This window comes from Mesoplodon bidens, assembly GCF_964165515.1.
Source record: "Mesoplodon bidens genome assembly, chromosome: 12".
NCBI classification, from domain to species: domain Eukaryota; kingdom Metazoa; phylum Chordata; class Mammalia; order Artiodactyla; family Ziphiidae; genus Mesoplodon; species Mesoplodon bidens.
In genome coordinates, this window is record NC_138168.1 from 55,961,256 (window position 1) to 55,982,000 (window position 20,745).

At 37.5% G+C, this 20,745-nt stretch overlaps 1 pseudogene across 1 annotated transcript; it reads left to right on the top strand.

Moving 5' to 3' along the window:
• Positions 1–3,219: 3,219 nt before the first annotated feature.
• On the top strand, positions 3,220–11,225 carry LOC308626244 (ubiquitin-conjugating enzyme E2 R1-like; annotated as a pseudogene). The gene is made up of 4 exons: positions 3,220–3,282; positions 5,038–5,225; positions 8,245–8,325; positions 10,148–11,225. The product of its transcript is annotated as a ubiquitin-conjugating enzyme E2 R1-like (transcript).
• The last annotated feature ends 9,520 nt before the right edge of the window (positions 11,226–20,745 follow it).

Here is a 20,745-nt window from a genome sequence, read left to right on the forward strand (position 1 = left end):
GAGACATAGCAATCAGAAGAACCAGACTTAAAATGACCCAGATGTTGGAACTATCAGACATAATATTTAACATAATATTATTTATAATAATCAAAAAGTAAAACAAGAAAAATGTCTACCCACCAGTGAACAGATAAACTGATTATGAAACCCACATAATGGAAGCTATTGAAGCAATAGAAAAGAAAGAACTTTGGATATATGCCACCATATGGATGAATATCAAACGCATTCATCGAAATTCCTAGACTGTCAACACTTAAAAGTTGAATTTTATAATATGTACATTTTACCTCAAAAAAAGCTGAATTTGAAAATAAAATCAGGGGAAAATTTTTGTCTGCCTGGTTTTGAATCTGATTCTACAACCTATTAACTCTACAACCTTTATCAACTTATGTTGCCTTTCTCTGCCTGCATTCCTACATCTATAAAATAGGGAAAACAGTGAAGACATGATACCTACCTCACAGAGTTCCTGTACAGAGTTAAAACATGTAATATACATAGAACAAACTACCACTTAAATATTTGCTATTATTATTAATTTTCCAACCTCATCACCTACAAATGCCATGTGGTAGCATGAATCTAGACATTCTAATTATTTAAGATTCCTTTAATCCATCCTACAATTTCATACCATGTTTTTAATACTTCTTGGAATGTGCTTTATTATCTTACCTATAATTCCCAGCAGTACAAACTTCTCATCATTAAAGACAGAGTTTATATGTCTTCTCTGTAGGCCTTCTCTACCATTTTCCACTGCTATCCAAGTGAAGGAGATTAATTCCCCTCTTCTTTAATACATATCTCCATTTTTACACTAATCACACAATACTGTAATTATTTTTTGAATCTTTTTCTCCTCTCATATCATGTCATTGAATAAAAGCCAAATTGTATTTAATATTATGTCCCAGATCTTAGTTCAGGGCATGACATGTGATAAATGCTCAATAAATATTGGAATGACTGAATGGATATGGGAATCTATTATGGTTCACTTCAATCCTGGTTGGTAACTATTAAAATACCAAGACGAAAGAAGCACCATAGAAAGAAGTTATCTGGAATATCAGAGCATGTAAAGTCAATCAGTACAATAGGACATGCTCCTCTTAGAGGCTGGAATCTGCAAGAGGCCAGGAATTTCAGTGATGGATGTTTCCATCAGCCTGCTGAGTAACCCAGGCTCTCAGCCTTACTAGCTTTATTAACTTGGTTTAAGTTAGACTTGGTCAACTTAAGGCTTGACGGCCTCATTTGCCTCTTTCTTAGAAAAGTTTGGTTGGTTCTTATCATGAATGTGTATAGTGCCAAGATCTGCCTTCACCTTTATTTCAATCTCTAGGCATGACCTTGTTTTATGTTTCTGAACATTTGCAGGAGGCTGAGGGAGGTTACTGCCAGTAGAGGCCAGTGACGGATCACCTGAGGGCATGATACAATGTAACAATTGTATCGCAAAAATGAAAAAAAAGACACTCTTATTTAATCTGAGGATCTATGTAGCAGGGATCACCAGCCTCTTCAGAACTTTTCCATAAACTGTCCTAGCTCTTTAACAAACAGACTACTCTCTGGATGTCCTGGACATCTGGCCATGGCCCTTGACTACTTCTATAGTCTTTTCGATGATCAATGGTCATAAGCAAGTTACTTTGTGAATAAATATATCTGCTCAGGTGATGACAGGAACAAGAAGAAAAGGCATTACAGTAATTTTAAAAAGGTTTGATTTCTTTCTGTTCCAATTTCCTAGTTGGCCCTTTAGAGATTTAGTTTTCGTAAATGATGCCAATAGCAGCTTGGAATTCTCTGTCTATCCACTTAGCTACTTCCCCTAGGGATAAGTCTATTTCTTCCAAAGACAATTGGTAAGACTTGTCCCCAGAATCTTCTATAAGGGTTTTACCACTTCTTACCAAAGATGTGTAGCAAGAGACCTAGGCCTCAATTTCTTACCAAGCTTTCTTCCCTCTTTCTTAACAAAAACATTCTTAACACGTAAGTTTGAAAGATAATCTTGCCACTGCTATCAATTTGTGCCATAAAATGTTGAATTGTCAAAGCTGACGTATACATGAAAAATCTTACCCAGCGCCAAACTTTTCTAATATTTAACTATACAAGCAAGCCACAAGCTGCATGTGGAGAGAGTGAGTTACTCACATGTTGCTCCTTCCTTCTACCAGGTTATTGCTCTGTTCCATCTAAGTCTACTGCCCTTAGGCGGGCACTTCAGATCCAGACCTAAGACAAAGTCTGCCTCTCCCAAATACCCTGTACTTGTAGCTACCCTCTTACACTCCTTACTGTGTCCAGAGGATTCTAATTGTATTTCATGAGGATTGGCTACTTTTCTATTAAGTGGCACATATAAATTCCCTGGTTGAAGCAACTCTTTTGGTTAGCTAGCATTGCTACAGGTGCTTTGCATCTATTTTCCTTCTTTCTTTGTTAGTTCTTTAGTATTCCTAATTCCTGACTCCTTGGAGCTCATTTGTCAGTGTTGATGGCAGGGAATAGAATCACTCAGTGTTTTTAAGCAGAAAGGAATTCAGTACCAGAATTTAGGTGCTTACAAAATTGTTCTGGAGTGAGAAGTTAGAGGTCAAGAACTGTTACTGCCACCTCGTGGTCAGGAAAGTGCTGCACCACTGCCAACCTAACAGAGGCATTTCACTCACATCTATTTCAATGGTGTAGACAGACAAGGAAGCTCTTGCACGTGACACATCTGCTGCATTCTGCTTATTGACCTGCTCCACTAAATAAGGAAGAATGACCCCCACATCCTTCATTTTCTAAACTCTAATGAGGACATCTCAATGGTGGAAGCTAATCTCATCCAGAAAACTAGTTGCAAGGGCATCTGAGAAATGTAGTTTCTAGCCATACAGCCCCTGTGATTTAGGAGGTGGGGGGGGGGGATTAAACAGGAAGAGAGGTGCCAGGTGACAATACCTAACACAGATTTATTCGTTACACTTTTGCAATCTCAGAAGCTATTTCAGTATCCTGAGTCCACACCTGACCTGACACATTCTTTCTGCATTTCCCTCTCATGTCTTTTCAATAAATTCATGTATTTTAAGAAGTGGCAGCTAGCTATTTATAATTTTTTAAATTAATGATAGTAGGTTAGTATTTTCACTGCTGGTGAAACATCTGCATTGTTATTGAGGCGTTCTGGAATCCTTAATTTCGACAATGACTCTACTGAGAATTTCAGGCCCCACGGCCGGCCAGCCGACATGGGAAATGTATTCATTAGTAAGATTTTGGAACCTCTTCCTTTAGGGCACCCGTAAAACCTGCCCTCTTTGCTCAGTCCCTAGAGCTGGTCCCAATCGATTATAGTGTACTGCAAATTAATTTATTATTTTGTGGTCATGAAATTATAAGCACTACTTTTCTATCCTGAAAATAATAATGTACAAAATAAAAGGAAATTAATTATTCTTTTAATATTTCTGGAAGAGGAGTGGATTATTCATAAAAATGATAATAAAACCATCCATTTCAAAAGTGACAAAAAAGTTTAAAAATTCTTTGGAGTCAGCCTCCAAAAACCTTTTGTCCTGGCCCCTTCTATGTTTTAGTCAGTAGGAACAATCTCGGAACTGCATCCCTTCCAAACTCCAAACCAATAATTGAGAAAATAGTTTAAAGTTCCATTTTTGGAACTTGCTATTTATATGCTAAGTTTGAACTATAACATGGAATAAAAGTTCTTTGAAAATGTCCCCAACATTGTATATCTCATAATAATTATGTTCTGATTTCCTATTTTTTCTTCCCTTGCCCATTCTTTTATCCTTCTTCCTCTGACTCTCCTTGTCTCACCTTTTCACTGTAAAGATTTAAGATGTTTATTTCTTTTCTTCAACTGGTATTTTTTTGTTTAAAGGAGATTTTTCATTGCTCAAATAGTCTTTTTTTTTTTCAGTAAATTAAACACTGCTACAAAGCTGATTTTCTTTATAAGAATAGAGCTTTTACTGTAATTGTACAGAATACCATGGTAGGAATGTTATTTAAAGCAAAATATTCAAAATATTCAAGATATTGTGACAGGGCCAAGAGAGAGACCAAAGAAAAAAGTATAATTTTTTTTTTTTTTTTGCTTCTGGGGAATGAGAATTTGGTGTTACTAATGGTACTGATTTTTTACTGAGATATACTATACACTCTTTTTTAATGAATTCTTGCTAATTAATAGCAGACAGTGTAAACCACAGAGGACATAAAGTGAAAAGTTTTAATCAGCCACTGAAATTTAAAATCCCATATTTTTAATACAGAAAGTTTCAGGAAGATGAATACTTGTTTGCTTTATTAAATATCCAAAATATGAATAACATCTAGATGCAAATTTAAACATCCATTATGAACTAGTTGAAAACTGTGCCACTTACCAAAATGAAATGACTCTGGGGTAACGCATTTTTTGGTAATTTCTCCTGAAAAAAACAAATGCCCTCATTTCAATAATAGTATATTCAAATGTTCAAGGATATTTTAACTTTTTGTTAAGTGGTAAGGTCTAAGTTATTTGTGTAAGACATGGGCCACCATGGCACGTTTATAGACTGAGTATAAAAGAGAGACACAGAGTTCAACGCTAAGTGTTTTAAAGGCAACCTCTTCCTTTTCATGCTCATGTCACGCGCTGTGTGTGACACAAATTGGCTTTTTATTGTTATTATTGTGTGTTAAATGAAAAACTGATGCTATAATAGCAATATTAAATACAGTATTCATTATAAATATAGCTTATCATCAGGAAAGATTTAGATAAAGATTCAATATTTATTTAGTCCTACTTTGTGTCAAGCACTGATCTCTTTTACATGCATTATTTCATTTATTTCTTTCAACAATCTGAGTGTGCATTGGAAGGAGGGAAAATTATAGCTCATTCCAAAGTGATTTTATGGCATTAGGATTCCAATTAAAAAGAAAAAGTCTGAAAGATATCACAAAAGTAATACTTGTTATCACACCAGAAATTGTTGTCTCATCTAGCAAGAAGCAATAGATTCTGACTGGGCAGATGCTGTTCCCATGCCTCCTAATGGCAGTTACATACTGTGGGCACCATCGAGGTACAAGCTGTGTTTGCTGCCTGGGCACTTTGGATTCTGTGCTCCCAGGCCCCAGAGGAAAGAAGAGGAGTCACCAGCATGGGAAATTGACACTGATCCCAGGATGAGGTAGGGCTGCTCTTACAAATGGGAGTCAGCCCCACTGTAACTGTGAATGGACAAGTGCAGCAACACCAGACCAAGAGGGTAATTGTCAAGAGCTTACTGCCTTCAGAAATGAAGGTTTAGGTCATACCATCATGTATACAACACCATTAACTGGCAAGGTGATAGCCTGGGATGAGGGGATTTTGAAACAAATAATGGAGGAGGAAGAGAATGGGTAACAATGGTGGCCCCCAGATCAACTGCAGAGGCTGGGGCTATCTATTCTTCTTCTCACAAACCCCTTATTCAAAATTCAAATTATTGACATTATTTAAAATTTTCCTGAGGAAGAGAGGACAATGGAGGAGATTTCCTTGAATCTGTGGGGTGGAGCAAGTGTGGGCTGTGGAGGCCGTGAGAGTGCACAGTCAGTCCTGGGCCACAAGGAGCAGAGCTCACGGAGAGCCCCAGCTGCTGTGTTCTGACATCTGTTGCCCCATTTTAATGGAAGCCACACTCCCCACAGGCTGCTCCTGCCAGTGAGAGAGAGTGGCAGGGACTCAAAGGCAGGTCTGTTCCTTAGAGAAGCAGGAATCCTGGGACAGCTGCCTTTGGCTCCTGAACAGCCTTGTGGAAATGAACTTTCCTTTGAACTTCAATCTAAGATGTTTCCACCCAGTTGCTTCCTTCCTGTCCTCTCTCCTCACTCAGGGTCAGATCTGAATCCTGATCTGATGTCTCTCCCAGCCTCCCTTGGATCCCTCCCCATTTTCTCTCATAGCTTGCTTCTCACAAGGCCCGGACAAACACAGACACTTACTGGATGAAAACTGCCCACTTTTTCATTGAGCAGTTTTGGCTCACGTTGTGTAATCAGCTGACAGCACAACAACCTTATCTTATAAGGCTGACAAGCCTCATAGCTCCCAGAAATTAATCAACATTTCAGGCCTGTTGATGAGACCTTTATAGTTTTTGCTGCTCCTGCAGATAATTGTCTTAAACTCTGGCTCATTTCTTTGTTCAGTTCACTGTGATGCTGAGAGGAAGAAACAGGTAACAGCGTTTGGGGAGGAAAGAAGGGGTTGAATGTTGAAACTGAACACTGCTCTTTTAAATCTTTACCATTAGTTCCAGCAATAAGTTAAACTTTGTTTGATTTTAATTCTCTTCTTGACTTACCGTAACCATTTTTTACACATGCTTGTTATATATTTTCTTTTATTTCTATTACCAAATATATGCTTATTAATATCAGTACTATTCTTCCCTAAATTTGGACTCTTCTCCTCCTTTAACTTTCTGATTACCAATTATATGTCATTCATTTAACCACATTTATTGAAAATCAACCTCATACCAGGCAAGGAAGGGGGAAGAAGAAATGAATATCAAGTGGCTTTTAATCCCAAACATTCTAGAGTTTTTTCATAGCTAGGAGAGACCTAAGGGGAATAATTCTGCCCATTTTTCAGCATGCCTCCTGTTTCTGCCTTTGTTTATCTGTGCTCTGTTACCCAGGTCATGGGACCCTTCATAGAAGGACATGCAACCACATAAGAAGAATAGAAAGCTAACAATTTTGTATATTGGATGAGAAATGAAGGACAATTTATGTAACTGCTACACAGAGCTTGCTATAGTAAGCATATTTTCCCAATCAGAACTTTTTTTTTGTAATCATGGAAAACTGCTTATTGTGAGCACTTATTACCCAATTGAAATGATTTCTTTTAAGGATAGAGTGTGATTTTGAGTTTTATCCAATTGGAAGCTTATCATGAAGCATGATTGCCTATCTTGATGCATTATATACAATCAGAAAATATATGTTAATTAGGAAATTTTGTTCAAGTATGTTTATGAAATGCTTGGTTTAGAAGACCTTGCATTCAAAATTGAGAAAGACATGCTCTTGGGGACAAGGTCTAAGGCAAAAAGAAAAAAAAAAGTAACATCTGTCCATCAGTGCTCCTGTGAACCTGTGAACTTTTATTGGCTTCAAACCCTGATTTTTATCTTAGAATCTGATTTTCACATTCATCTTATAGATAGGATAATTCTTCTTTGCCAAATTGGTACCAGTCTTAAGTCTCTTTGTTGTATTTTATTGAGATTTATTTTATGATAGCTCCCCTTAGCTCTCACTCTTGACCTGGCTGGTTCCTTTTTTTTCAAAATTAAATTATTAAAATGTATAATGTACAGTAATATTCTCCCATTGAGATTCTACAGTTACTCTTTTACTATACTGGATTTATCACATACATGTCCCTCTACCTATCCTACAATTTATCTTATTTTGGGATGCATTTCAAAGTTAGTTGCAAATATGACACTTCAGCATGCATATCATTCACTAGAGTTCAATAATTATTGTTCTCTTTAATTCTTTAGAGATAAAATTTATATACAAGGAAATGTTCAGAACATCAGTGTTTCATTCCAGGAAAATTTTGACAAATGCTTTGACCTCTGTTACCTAAATCCCTGTGGGCATATTTCTTTCTTAAACTTCTAGTAGCTAACAGCTCATAGCTCACAGACATATTGACATATGACTAAATTTAGCTGGGGCAAGAAAACACCTTATTGGGAGATAAACTTGGTTTAAAACCAGGGTCACCTTATGGCATCTTGACGACTAGCCCTAACTATATATGACTATGTCATATTGTCTTTTACCCTTCAACATGGCAGTCAGCACCTCTTACTCCAGACTGTGAGCTCAACACTGACAGAAAAAAATCTCACTCATCTTTAATTCCAAACATTTAAGAAGAGATAAATATTTTATACTTTAATAATAAACATAAGTTGCATATTGACCTACACAAGAAATCTGTCCAAACTGATTATGTATAAAAGTATTGTTTGTTTTCCAAATATTTTTAGTTCCTGCGATCAGATAGCAAGAGTTTTTAGGCCTCAGCATTTTTTATATATAAATTTCCAAAATCTGTATGCTCCTTAGTTCCTGAATACATATTCTACCTGTCCAAATGCTTAAATTTTTGACCTGTTTTGACCTCTAATATAGATCAGAGAATCAAAGGCTCACCCAGATGAGAGTATCTGCAAAATACTGGTCTAGAGTGGTTTGTCAGCCTAATAACCACAGGTAAGAGAATCTTATGAGAAAATGACTAGATTCTCCCACTGAAGGATAGCAGAGCTGCTGCAGGATAAAAATCCAATTCCAAATTTCTGTGGACTACAGTTTACTCGACAGGAAAGGATCAAATGATGGTAGAAAGAAAATAGACTCTTAGTATGTCTGGGAGTTTCCATGAGAGCTGCTTCCTTCATCCCAGCAAAGGCTTTTCTTGACATGTCCTTAGCAGAGGTGTCACTAGGGGTAACAAACACCCCCTGAGAGTCACTTCTGGATTTTCTTAAGCACATGAACTAAAATATACCATTTCATGTTTTCAGAATCACCTATGTTGCAATTACTCGGCTCCTAAAATGCTCTGCCTCTTTACTATACCACATGCTCACTAGTTCACAGTTTTGCACCTGCATCGTTGTATTGTATCATGTAACAATTGTATCATGTAACAATTACCTTTTTGGTAGTAAATATTAATATAGTAGCAAGAGATCACTACTTTAAATAAGAAAATGGTTGAAACTAGAGTATTGATTCCCATTAACTCTTTTTTTTTAAACAGCTGTATCTAACTTAATAAATAAGACAGTCTGTTCATGGGACCAACATGGAGACAGACAGACTAACAGGGATTAAATAAAGAATTCCCCTTGGATGAGATCATGAGAAGAAAGAAGTTAAACGATTTACACATGCTTGTGTCCCAGGCATTACTCATCAAATGCTTTTTCTGCATGTATTAAGATGATCGTATGATTTTTATCTTTTCTTTTATTAATGTAGTGGTTGTTGAACCATAATTGCATCCAAGGGATGAATACCACTTATCATGGTGTACGTATCTTAATTTATTGTCGAATTCAGTTTGCTAATGTTTTGTTGAGAATTTTTGCATCTGTGTTCATCAAAGACATTAGCCTATAGCTTTTGTTTCTGGTAGTGTTCTTACCTGGTTTTGGTATCAGGCTAATGCAGGCCTCAAGAAATGAATTTGAAAGTGGTCCCTCTTCTTCAATTTTGTTGGAAGAGTTTGAGAAGGACTGGCGTTAATTTTTCTTTAAATGTTGGGTAGACTTGACAAGTGAAGCCACCTGGTCCTGGGACAGAAAAAAATTAATGTAATCATTAAGTGGATCTTAGTAGTGCAGGGAGAAGATTGTAATGTATGCTAGCGGTGCTATTGGTACCCTGCCCAAATACCCCTTAAGGTGAGGGGTACACATTCCCTAGCTTATGTGAGTGTTGGCAAATATCAACTCACACCTGCTCCCCTATCTGGAGAATTTCCATCAGCCAAATGGACGCCAGTTTGACTGGGAGGCTACATGCCAGCCCCATCCATCTCCCTGAGGTAGAACTTGGCCAAAGACTTTCAATCGACTGCTCTGCCTGCCTCTAGCTGGACTAAATCTATAGTGCCTTTCCCTAAAAACTTCACAGTGATTGATCACACTAGGCACTCTCCAGACCCAATTCTTTTCCCCCCACCATATGCTGCTTCCCTCACTTTCTCCTGAGAGCGTTTCCACAATAAACACATGGGTAAGAATCCCTATATCAAGCTTTGCTTCTAGGCAACTTGACCTGTAAGGCTTGGGAACAAAATTAACATAATAGAAATCTGAGCAAACGAGGAACCACAGGAGTAGAGTGAATGCAGGCAGACAAATGCAGGAAGGCAAATTTTCTCTACTCAACAATTTTCCATGGGTTTACACTAAAGAGAGTCAGTGCCACTGGACATATATACAACAAAAGTACACAAAAATTACTGAAGAAATGAGTGAATTATAAACACAGAAGCAAACCACTATAAAAGTAACATAGGCAGGTGGAGCGCCCGGGGGCCCAGGCGGCGCGGAGAAGGAAGGCAGCCCCGCCCGGGACGCCGACCTGGCCCTCAGCCCGCGGCCCCGCCCACCCCGGCCCCGGGCCCGGCCGCCACCGCCATAGCCCGGCCGCTGGTGCCCAAGATCACAGAAGGCGCTGCTGCTAGAGCTCGAGGGACTGCAAGAGGAGCCGGTGGAGGGCTTCTGGGTGACCCTGCTGGACGGGGGCGACCTGTACAACTGGGAAGTGGCCATCTCCGGGCCTCCCAACACCTACGACGAGGGCGGCTACTTCCCAGGCGCGCCTCAAAAGCCCTATCGACTTCCTTACTCCCTGCCAGCCTTTCGGTTCCTGACCAAGATATAGCACCCCAACATCTAGAGACTGGTCCGGCACTCAGTTTGTGACCCCCCCCACCCCGGAGCTGTGAGCTGCCCTCAGCGCGGTGAGACCCCACCCAGAACGTCAGGACCACCCTCCTTAGCGCCACCTCCCTCCTTCACGAACGCAGCGCCTCACCCGCCAACTTGGACGCCTCCGTGATGCGCGGGAAGCGGGAAGCGGGAAGCGAGCGAAGTCAGGACCGGGAGCACGCGGACGTAACCCGCAAGCAGGTCCTGGGGGCCGAGGCGGAGGCGGAGCGGCGTGGCGTGCAGGTGCCCACGACTGGCCGAGTCCTGCGTGACCACCGAGGCCCCGGCGCCCACCAGAGCTCAGAGCTCTTGCACAGGACGACGACTACGAGGGAGGAAGGCGAGGCCGAGGCCGACAGCTGCTTCCGGCTCGACGAGGACGACCCGGGCAACGAGGGGTCCTGACGCCGCGTTCCCCACGTATAGACTTACAAATTTTACCTCAAAAAGAAAAAAAAAAAGGTAATATAAATCTCTTAGTCATATTAAATAATTTATGCCTCAGAATGCTGTTGCGAAATCTTAGAGCAATCCCTTATGGTCTCCAGCTAGTGCTTAGCGATTATCACAGTTTCTGTGAGTCGTTGGTTTAAAACCTCTGGATTAAACCCAAGCAAGGCTCTGCTCTCACATGTATATTCCCTCCAAAAGGATATACCCCTTAGTTCTTTCGCACACATCCTCTATAAACTATGTGTATTTAACAGTTTTTTAAAATTTTAATTAATTAATTTATTTTTTGGCTGTGTTGGGTCCTCGTTTCTGTGCGAGGGCTTTCTCTAGTTGCGGCGAGCGGGGGCCACTCTTCATCGCGGTGCGCGGGCCTCTCACTATCGCGGCCTCTCTTGTTGCAGAGCACAGGCTCCAGACGCGCAGGCTCAGTAGTTGTGTCTCACGGGCCCAGTTGCTCCGCGGCATGTGGGATCTTCCCAGACCAGGGCTCGAACCCGTGTCCCCTTCATTGGCAGGCAGATTCTCAACCACTGCACCACCAGGGAAGCCCACTATGTGTAATTAGAAATTGTTTACTGACTGTTTTTCATGCATCTGTTTTTTGAACTATAAATTTTACAATTGATTTTAGGAAGTTGTGATGGTTAACTTTACATGTCAACTTGGCTGGGCTATAGTACCCAGTTATTCATTTAAAAACTAAATTAGGTGTTGCTGTGAAGACATTTTGTAAATGTGGGTAAGATCTGCAATTAATTAACTTTAAATGAAGAAGATTATCCTCAATAATCTGGGTGGGCCTGAGCCAATCAGTTGAAAGACCATAAGAGCAAAACTGAAATCTCTCTGAGGAAGAAGAAATTGTCATAGAGACTGTAGTTTCCAGCCTGTGAGCTGGCCTTACAGATTTCGAACTTTCCAACCCCTGCAATCATATTAGCCAAATGCTTGAAATAAATCGCTATGTGTGTGTGTGTGTGTGTGTGTGTGTGTGTGTGTGTGTGTGTGTTGGTTCTGCTTCTACTTGTTTTGTATTATTGGTTCTATTTCTTGGAGCAAACTGATACTGAAGTTAATTTTTTATATAATAGTATTTGGTCTAGAAGCAACTAACATAGTAATAGCCTCTCTCATTAGTTCAGTGCCTTGAGAACTGATTTATAGAACACATCTGCAAATGCTTGTCTGCCAATCATCAATTAGTCCAGAAGACAGCAGAGAATCTAATCTTCGTTTTTAGGTAAGTGGTTCAAATATGTTGTCCTGCTGATGTATCATTGACTGTATAAAATCTGGAACATTGTCTCTGGTTCTCCTGTTTTTAGTACTTATCTCTAGATTTGTCTGTTCCTCCAGAAGATATTGATAATTACAATCTATATTTTGAATCAGTTGTTTTAACTCCATACTGCAAGTCACATATCCACCTTTCAGACACAAGACTTACCTACTGGCCACAGCCCAGTATTTATCCCATGACACAGCCTGATAACTTCACTAGATCTGGCGTTTTCTGATCGACCCCATCTAACAGCCTTCCATGCCTTGGTCTTATATGTCACAATTAATTAGTTACATATTGAATAAAATGCTGGTACTGTCAACTAACTCTTATTCAACATGGAATTATGGTGTTTATGTATCATAGTATTGTATAAATAAAAAGGCCTGTTTGAGAGTCTTTAAATGAGGTATTCTAAGTTTGTCAATTTTACAATTATTATAATGAAGTAAAATATACATAATGAAAACACTACCATTTAGTGTTTTAATTTAATAGATTAAGTTTAGTTTCAGAAAGCCCTCAATTTAAAGTATGTTAGAGATACCACTGTTAACAGCATTGATTTTAGGACTGTAGGTGTGTGTGCCATTTGATAGACTGTCAGTTGTTGGATAATTTGCTATGTTATTGTAACCCAATTAAAATAATGAATCATTAGATTCTATAGCCAAGATACAGGACTAGAGAATGAACACTCGAGTCCTGGCTTCATTCCCAGCTCAGTCAATATCTATTACAAATAAATAATCTCACCTGCCTATTTCATTTTCTCCATCTATAAATCACAAATGCTTAGTTACCAAGTTAAGCCTTCAGAGCAAGTTGTAAAGATTAATAAGTTAATGGTTGTAAAGCTGTAAATCCTCAATCGAATTATTATGCAAGGGTTCTGATTATGTAGTTACTATTTAGGTAAATGACATAAAATCATATTTAATCTTGAAATAACTGAGCAGATAGAACTGCTGATATAATATACACATGCAATGGCTAGCTTTTTATTTGCATATTTCCAAGATATATTTGAAAGACATAAAAAGGCAATGATTTGCATATGCTAGCACAAAGGTGGAAATGAGAGTAAGTTCATCATTTGAAAGTTTGAGGTCATTATCTGATGTAAGAAAGTTGTTATCTGACATAAGTCAAAATCAAATACAGAATTTAGCAGTTGGCTACAGGACTAATGCTTTAAACTATTTACCAATAGTCCCATAACAATTTTACTTCTCTCAGAAACATGTATCCTCAGTTCTGTGAAAAACTTCAACAGTTCTTCAAACCCATACCTTTTACATTCAGGTTCCCAAATATAAAATCCTTGACTTCTTTCACTTCAGGCCTTGAACCAGCATGTCTGTATAAAGTCTATCATTTTCTTTCTCAAAATTAATTTAATTGGATAATTTTTAGTGATATGGGATGAGGGGTAATTTGATTAACATACATAAAGTTTAAAAAAAAGCATGGTCTTTAAAAGTATAAGAAGGGAAGAAATCTTTGAGAAGCAATTTGTGAGAAATGTTATACTAATTGCACTAAAAGATTTGGATAAAATAAATGTTCATAAGAGAGCACTTTTTTTATAATAGTGAAAAATTGCAATAAACCCAAATAGGTGACAAAAGAGTAAAAATGAATTACATTTTGTGCATATAAAAATTGCTGTGCAGCTATTAAGTTGCTTATTTTTTATATTTTAATTCTATAAAATGCTTAAATATGTTACTATGTAAAAAGTATGGATACAAAACTATAATACAGGATATTCCATAATTTTAAAAAATATTTATTATATAGAAGAGTGACTGTGAGGAAATACACCAAAAATGGCAGTGAAATTATCAAGTTTTTATTTTCTTTTTTATTCAATTTAGATTTTTCTCTATTTTTCAGTCTTCATTTCCTTAACATCTTGAGGGAAATTCATCAATTTGTGATATGCACAAGTTAATCAAAACTTCTGCTTTATTTTTATGATGCCATTTTGACAATCAGTTTATCTATTTTCATTTGAAATGATGTCTTTAGCACTTTATTCACTTAAAACTTTTAAATACCTCTTGCTTCTGTGCTTCAAGAAGCATGAGAATTTTCGAAAATCATCAAAAGTAAAATTGAATGTAAAAATGAGCTATTTTAAATCTATGACATCTTGCTCCTCTATTCTCTAACAACTTATAAAATAAATTATTCCAGAAATGTGTATTGATCTCCTACTATATTCCAGTTGCTGTATATCAAAACTAAATTCTCTTGATTTTTGGTTGACTTTGATTTAAAATATATTTGAGAATTTATTGTGGTATTCTTTGTAATTTGTTCTAATGTCTTTAATCTGCAATGGCAGATACTTACATTGGCTTTCTCAGCCTTTATTTCACCCATCTTCTATTTGAAGAGGTTGGAAAGCTAAAAGTTGTATTTCCCAGACTTTCATGTAACTCAATTACTACTAAATAGATACACTTCCACAAAAATTGGAAAGTGCAAATGAGGCGGAGGTAATCCTGTGATTTCTGGCTCTCATCACCTGTTAGGAAGGCCATGCTTTCCCTTGTTCCATTGTTCTTTTTCAAGAAGCAGTAGCAGTAGCAGTGACTTGACCTAACCCTCTAATCCGTAGTTTCCAGGTTCAGAGTGTTGTCTATTCTCTAATTCCCTTGTGTCTAGAGACTGTTGTGAGGGTGACCACGACTTCAGACCTAGACTGGTACAACTGATGGTGACATCAAACATGGTAGCTCCCTAGTGGGTAAGTTTTGTATTGTTCTCGGAGCCACTCCAAGAGCCCCAGCCTAGGAACTGCTGGTTTACCCCATCCAACAATTTTGCAAGCACTTAAATCTCTGTATTTTATAATAATACATCATGCTTAAATATCTAGAGTGGTTCAACATTAAACCCTGCCTGATTATTTTCTTTAGCTGTTGTACCAATAATACTCACTGAAATATATAATAACAGAATTATAAACAAAACAAAACAAAAACACTTTAAAAAAATTTCCTCTCCCTCTTCATGGGTAAAGATCTTTACTTATTAAAATGTCTACTTAAGGTATATTTTCAGTCTCTAATTTTAAATAGATAGAAAGGTAGATAGATAAATAGAACACAATCTCCTGTAGCACGAATATAACAATCTTAAGAACACCAAGCTTCATGCAAGCAGTTTCATAATTCAAAATTCTGCCCTATGATATGTCAGTGTTCAGTCCCATTGAAATAATCTGGACTTTCTCTGGTCTGGTTGCTGAATTGTCTACTAAAATATTTTAGCATCAGCAAATGCCTATTAAAAACGTCTTACAGGGCTTCCCTGGTGGCGCAGTGGTTGAGAGTCCGCCTGCCGATGCAGGGGACACGGGTTTGTGCCCCGGTCTGGGAAGATCCCACATGCTGCGGAGCGGCTGGGCCCGTGAGCCATGGCCACTGAGCCTGCGCGTCCGGAGCCTGTGCTTCGCAACGGGAGAGGCCACAACAGTGAGAGGCCCGCGTACAGCACAAAAAAGAAAAAAAAAAATATGGTCCATTCATCATAGTAAAACAGTGCTGATACATTACCATCAACTAAACCCCATCCTTTATTCAGAGTTCTTCAGCTTTTCCCTAATTTTCTTTTTCTGTTTTAGGTTTCCATGCAGGATTCCACATTGCATTTAGTCATCATGTCTCTTTTTGCTTTTCTTGGTTGTGAAAGTTTATTGGACTTTGATTTTAATGAACTTGATAGTTTTAAAGGTTACTGGTCAGGTATATTGTATAGTGTCCTTCATGTGATGTCTGTGTAATGTTTTTCTTATGGTTAGACTGGGATTATGGGTTTTGGGGAGGAAGATCACAGAGGTGAAGTACCATTATCATCACAGTGTATCACCGTGACTTCTCACTGTTGATGTTAACCTAGATCACGTGGCTGATAATATTTGTCAGGTTTCTCCACTGCTAAGTTACTTTTTCTTTCTCCCTTTAGAAGTAAGTCAGTATGCACAGTCCAGATCTTAAGGAGTGGACAGTTGTGCTAAGTACAGTAATTCTACACAAATTAATTGGAATTCTTCTGTAAGGGTAGATGTGTCTATTCTCCCCCATTCATTTATTAATTCATTTATTTATATCATTATGGATATTTATTTCATACTTTGGGTTATAATCCAATACTTTATTTATTTTGTTGCTAACAATCCTTCAGCTGTGGCCATTGGGAGCTCCTTCAGTTGGCTCCTGTGTCTTTTAGACATATCCCCATTAATGTAGCTTTTTTCCCCCAAGTACTTCCTTACTTTCTGACACCAGTAGATGCCCCAGGTGCATTTTTTATGTTTCCTGCACCAGTCCTAGAACAAATGACCTCTCCAAGGAGTCATAATTTCTTCAACTGGAGCATGGTATTAGAAACCAAAATCTGGGCACTGGGTTTTCTTATTGCTTGTTAGGGTGTTGTTGCTTCTAGGCCCTTTCAGATGAAATATATGTATGTCTACTAACCTGTGTATATACACATGTCTATATATATTTATATAGATAACCATCTCTATCTATAGTAAGCTAAGCATGAGTTTATACTGATACCTCTGACCCAAATCCATTATCAAATGGCTAATTTTAGCCTCCTCACTTGCTTATCTGTAACCTCCCAACCCAATAGTGAGAAACTTGGCTTCCACTATCTGCCACCCATTTACTTAATTGTTCACTTCCAGCATATGCAAATAATTATTTCAGAATTGTTAACTCATACCCGCCATGGGAAACATTTATCAGGTAGTGTACAGTTACATCACAGTTCATTTTGCCTTTAGTCATGAAGTCTCCACTTATTTCCAGAGTTGCTTAAGTCAACCCCTTATTCTCCCACCCTCTTCAGTGAGATTGGTTTATTCATTTGTGATACCGTTACATTATTTTTGTCACATTCTGCATTACATCCTGAGATCCTCCAACCTCCTAAATGATTTTTTAAATTTGATACATAAGGTTTGCTCTTTATGTTGTAAAGTTCTATGTATTTTAATACTACAGTCGTATATGTTGTATTCACCATTACAGTGTCATGCTGAATAATTTTGCCCCTAAAAATACTCTGGGCATTACCTGCTGACATCATCCTATCTTCTGCCAAACCTCTAACATCCAGTTATCTCTTTATGATCTCTGTATTTTTTACCTTTTCCAGAATGTCATATAATTTGGATTATACAGTATGTAGCTTTTTTAGAGTGGCTTCATTCATATCACAATTAGATACTCTTCTTTGTAGTAGATGTCTAGTTATTCCAGTACCATTTGTTGAAAGACTGTCCTTCCTCCATTGAATTACCTTTGCTCCTTTGTCAAAGATCCGTTGGCTATCTCTACATGGTTCTATTTCTGAACTCTATTTTTATTTCTTTTCATATCAATTATACTTTTTTTAAGTTTATAATGGTTGTTCTAGAGTTTACAATATACATGTTTAACTAATCTAATTCTACCTTCGAAGAACTCTATACCAGAGGGTTCTTAATTGCAGAGTATACTTAATGGCTCCCTCTCATCCTGTATGAAATTGTTTTCTTTCATTTCACTTATCAATCTGTCTTTATCACAAAGTAAGTTGCTACTGTTTTTAGCAACTACTATTTAAGCAGTTATCTTTAGATCAATTAATAGTAAGAAATATAAATATATTTTTTTGATTTATTTCTTCTATATTATTTTCTTTCTGCTTGAAAAACTTTAACATTTTGTACAGGACAGGTCTGCTGGTTATGAGTTACTTCAGTTTTTGTTTGTTTGAGAAAGACTGTTTCTTCACAATTTTGAAGGATAAGTTCACTGGATATGAAATTCCAGGTTGGTGAATTTTTTTCTCTCAGCACTTTAAATATTCCACTGTGCTTTATTCTTGTTTAAACAGTTTCTGATACAAAGTCTGCTGTAATTACTATTGTCATTCCTCTATAGGTAAGATGTTTTCCTTTGGCTTTCTTCAAAAATTGCCTTTATCTTTGGTTTTCTGAAGTTTTCATATGATATGCATAGGCTTATATTATCTTTGAATCAGTCACATCCTGTGGTACTGGGGTTAGGACTTCAACATATACATTTGGTTGAGGACACAATTCAGCCTTTAACTTCCCTCTTGACTTTGGTTTTCCCTAAATACCACCAGAGACAGTTTGTGCCTTGCAGCTTGTTCAGCTGCAATCCACTGCTACTAGACTAGACCCTGTTGGTGTGTGGTAAGGTGTGGAGAAGGAACAGTGTTCTATAATCTTCTGATTAAGCCTCAGTCTTTTAGTGAGTCTGTGTCTCTGGTCTGTGACCATCACAAGTATTTCTTCTTATGTAGCTCCCTCCTCTTTCAATGAAACGGGAAAGCTAGAGAGGGCTGAAATGAGAGGAATACCCCGTTCCCATGGCTCCTTAAAGGGAAGACTCCAAAAAAATCATTTCCCCCAAGAGAGCAGAACTCTGTTACAGAAAAAAACGGGTCTATTTCACAAAGGTTATTCTTCCTCTACCTCTGCTGGAACTAAGAGGGGATATTCCTCTGACTTTCACTGTGAATAACTGGTGGGGTTTTTTGGAGTTAAAGTCTACGAATATATTAAGCCCCCCCCCCCAACAAGACTGGGGCTCCAGGAGTTTCTTGCTCTCACACTAATCCATACTCAGCTTCAAGCAATTTGTCAGCATTACCATTTCAGGGTTTCTACATGTTTATAGCTCTAGCTACTTCTGTCCAGATAAGCAGATTCCAGCTGTGATTCTCTGGATTTGCCCTTCTCTCCAGATTTTGGGTTAGTGTCCTGTAAACTCAGTCCTTGGATGGGTTTAAGAAAAGTCAATTTCAGTGTGTCTGGCTTTTTCTTGTTATAAAGACAGAACTGATGATTTCTAAACACCTTACATGTTAAAGCAGAAACCAAATCCCCTAATTAACTTTTTATTTGCAATTCAGAGGTCATTTATCAGTCTTCATCTTCCTTAATATCTCTGGGGCTTTCCTTAGATGATCATTTCCTCTTCCATTGCCAGTGTATAAACTATTCCCAGTCTGGGATAAGAAGCTTGTACCAGAATGTAAATCTACTACATCAGTAAGCACATGTTTAGCTCAGCTGACATTTTTTTTTTTTTTGTAACAAGACTTCCTTGACATAGAGGCAGAGTGTTGTTGCACATTCTCGCACAAGTCCTCTGCCCTGTCATGGACTGGTCACAATCAGTTTGTTGACTAGCCACTTAAAGTAGAACTACTCAGTCTGATATACAGGCATATATTTTCTGCTACTACCTACATTATGGAAAATATAAAACATGAATTCTCAGTTTATACTTCTCTCTTGACATCTTTGTTCTCTGATTCTGACTTATAGGTTACCTCCCAAGCCATATGCATAGGCCTGAGAATGGTGATACTGTTCCAGTGCCAACATTCATCATTCTTTTGATATGTATCCTAGGATAATACATTTCTCAAACAACTTAATTGCCAAAATGGACATTTTTCCTGTGTCTGAATGGGAAATTCTTTATATTTTATTGATAGGACTCAATGTTATATCCTATATATTTAATATATAGTGTGTAAGTGAAGTTGTATGTTTTATCAATAGTCAAAATATATGTTGAATTTAGGTCACTTAAAATTTATAAAATTGTAAGTTCATGGATTCATTACCATTTATGAAGTATTATTAGTAAATATTAGTAGTCAATTATTCTTCTTGCCTTTATAACCTAAGAATTTTATTATTATTATTTCAAACAGTTTCAATATTCTAGAACATTGTTTTTATAATGCCAGTATATATTGATAAAAACAATATAAGCAACCAAGTAAGTAAAAATATTCTAACCTTCCAAACTAAAAATGTCTGACAGAGTCTGGAATATTTCCCAGAAAGAATCCATTGAATGCAGGTTACCATGGTGATTAGCAAAAATGTGGAATGAAGTTCATTTCATGATAATTGCTACATATTTGCAGCTGAAGTGCATCTTTCAGTTTCAGTCGCCGACTTTGAGACCGTAATAATAGCTCTAGTATCTGAGTTGTATATTTAAACCTGTAATATTGTGCAGGGACATATCTAATTCTATGGAGATTCTTTTTCCGTGGTGACCAACATGGTAATTTTTAAAAGCTTATCCCTATTTATTGGGATTTCTGTGTATAGTTAATTGAGATTATGTTTGATTGATTCTTAAAAAACAGAATTTATAATGTCCCCAAGTCAATTTAAAGATAAAAGGAAAGCGTTTTATTTTAAAATCCACCCCTTTAGGAAGAAAGCTGAATTTATTTTTTGAGGCAGCTGAATGCTCCTGCTTTGTAATTATTTCTGAAGAAGTTCATGGTCTAATGCCAACTTTTGTGAATTAATAATAAGTTTTGAAAAATGTTGCCAAAATCAGAAAGTTAGTGCTTTGAAAGCTATTTTAACTCTTTGGGGCC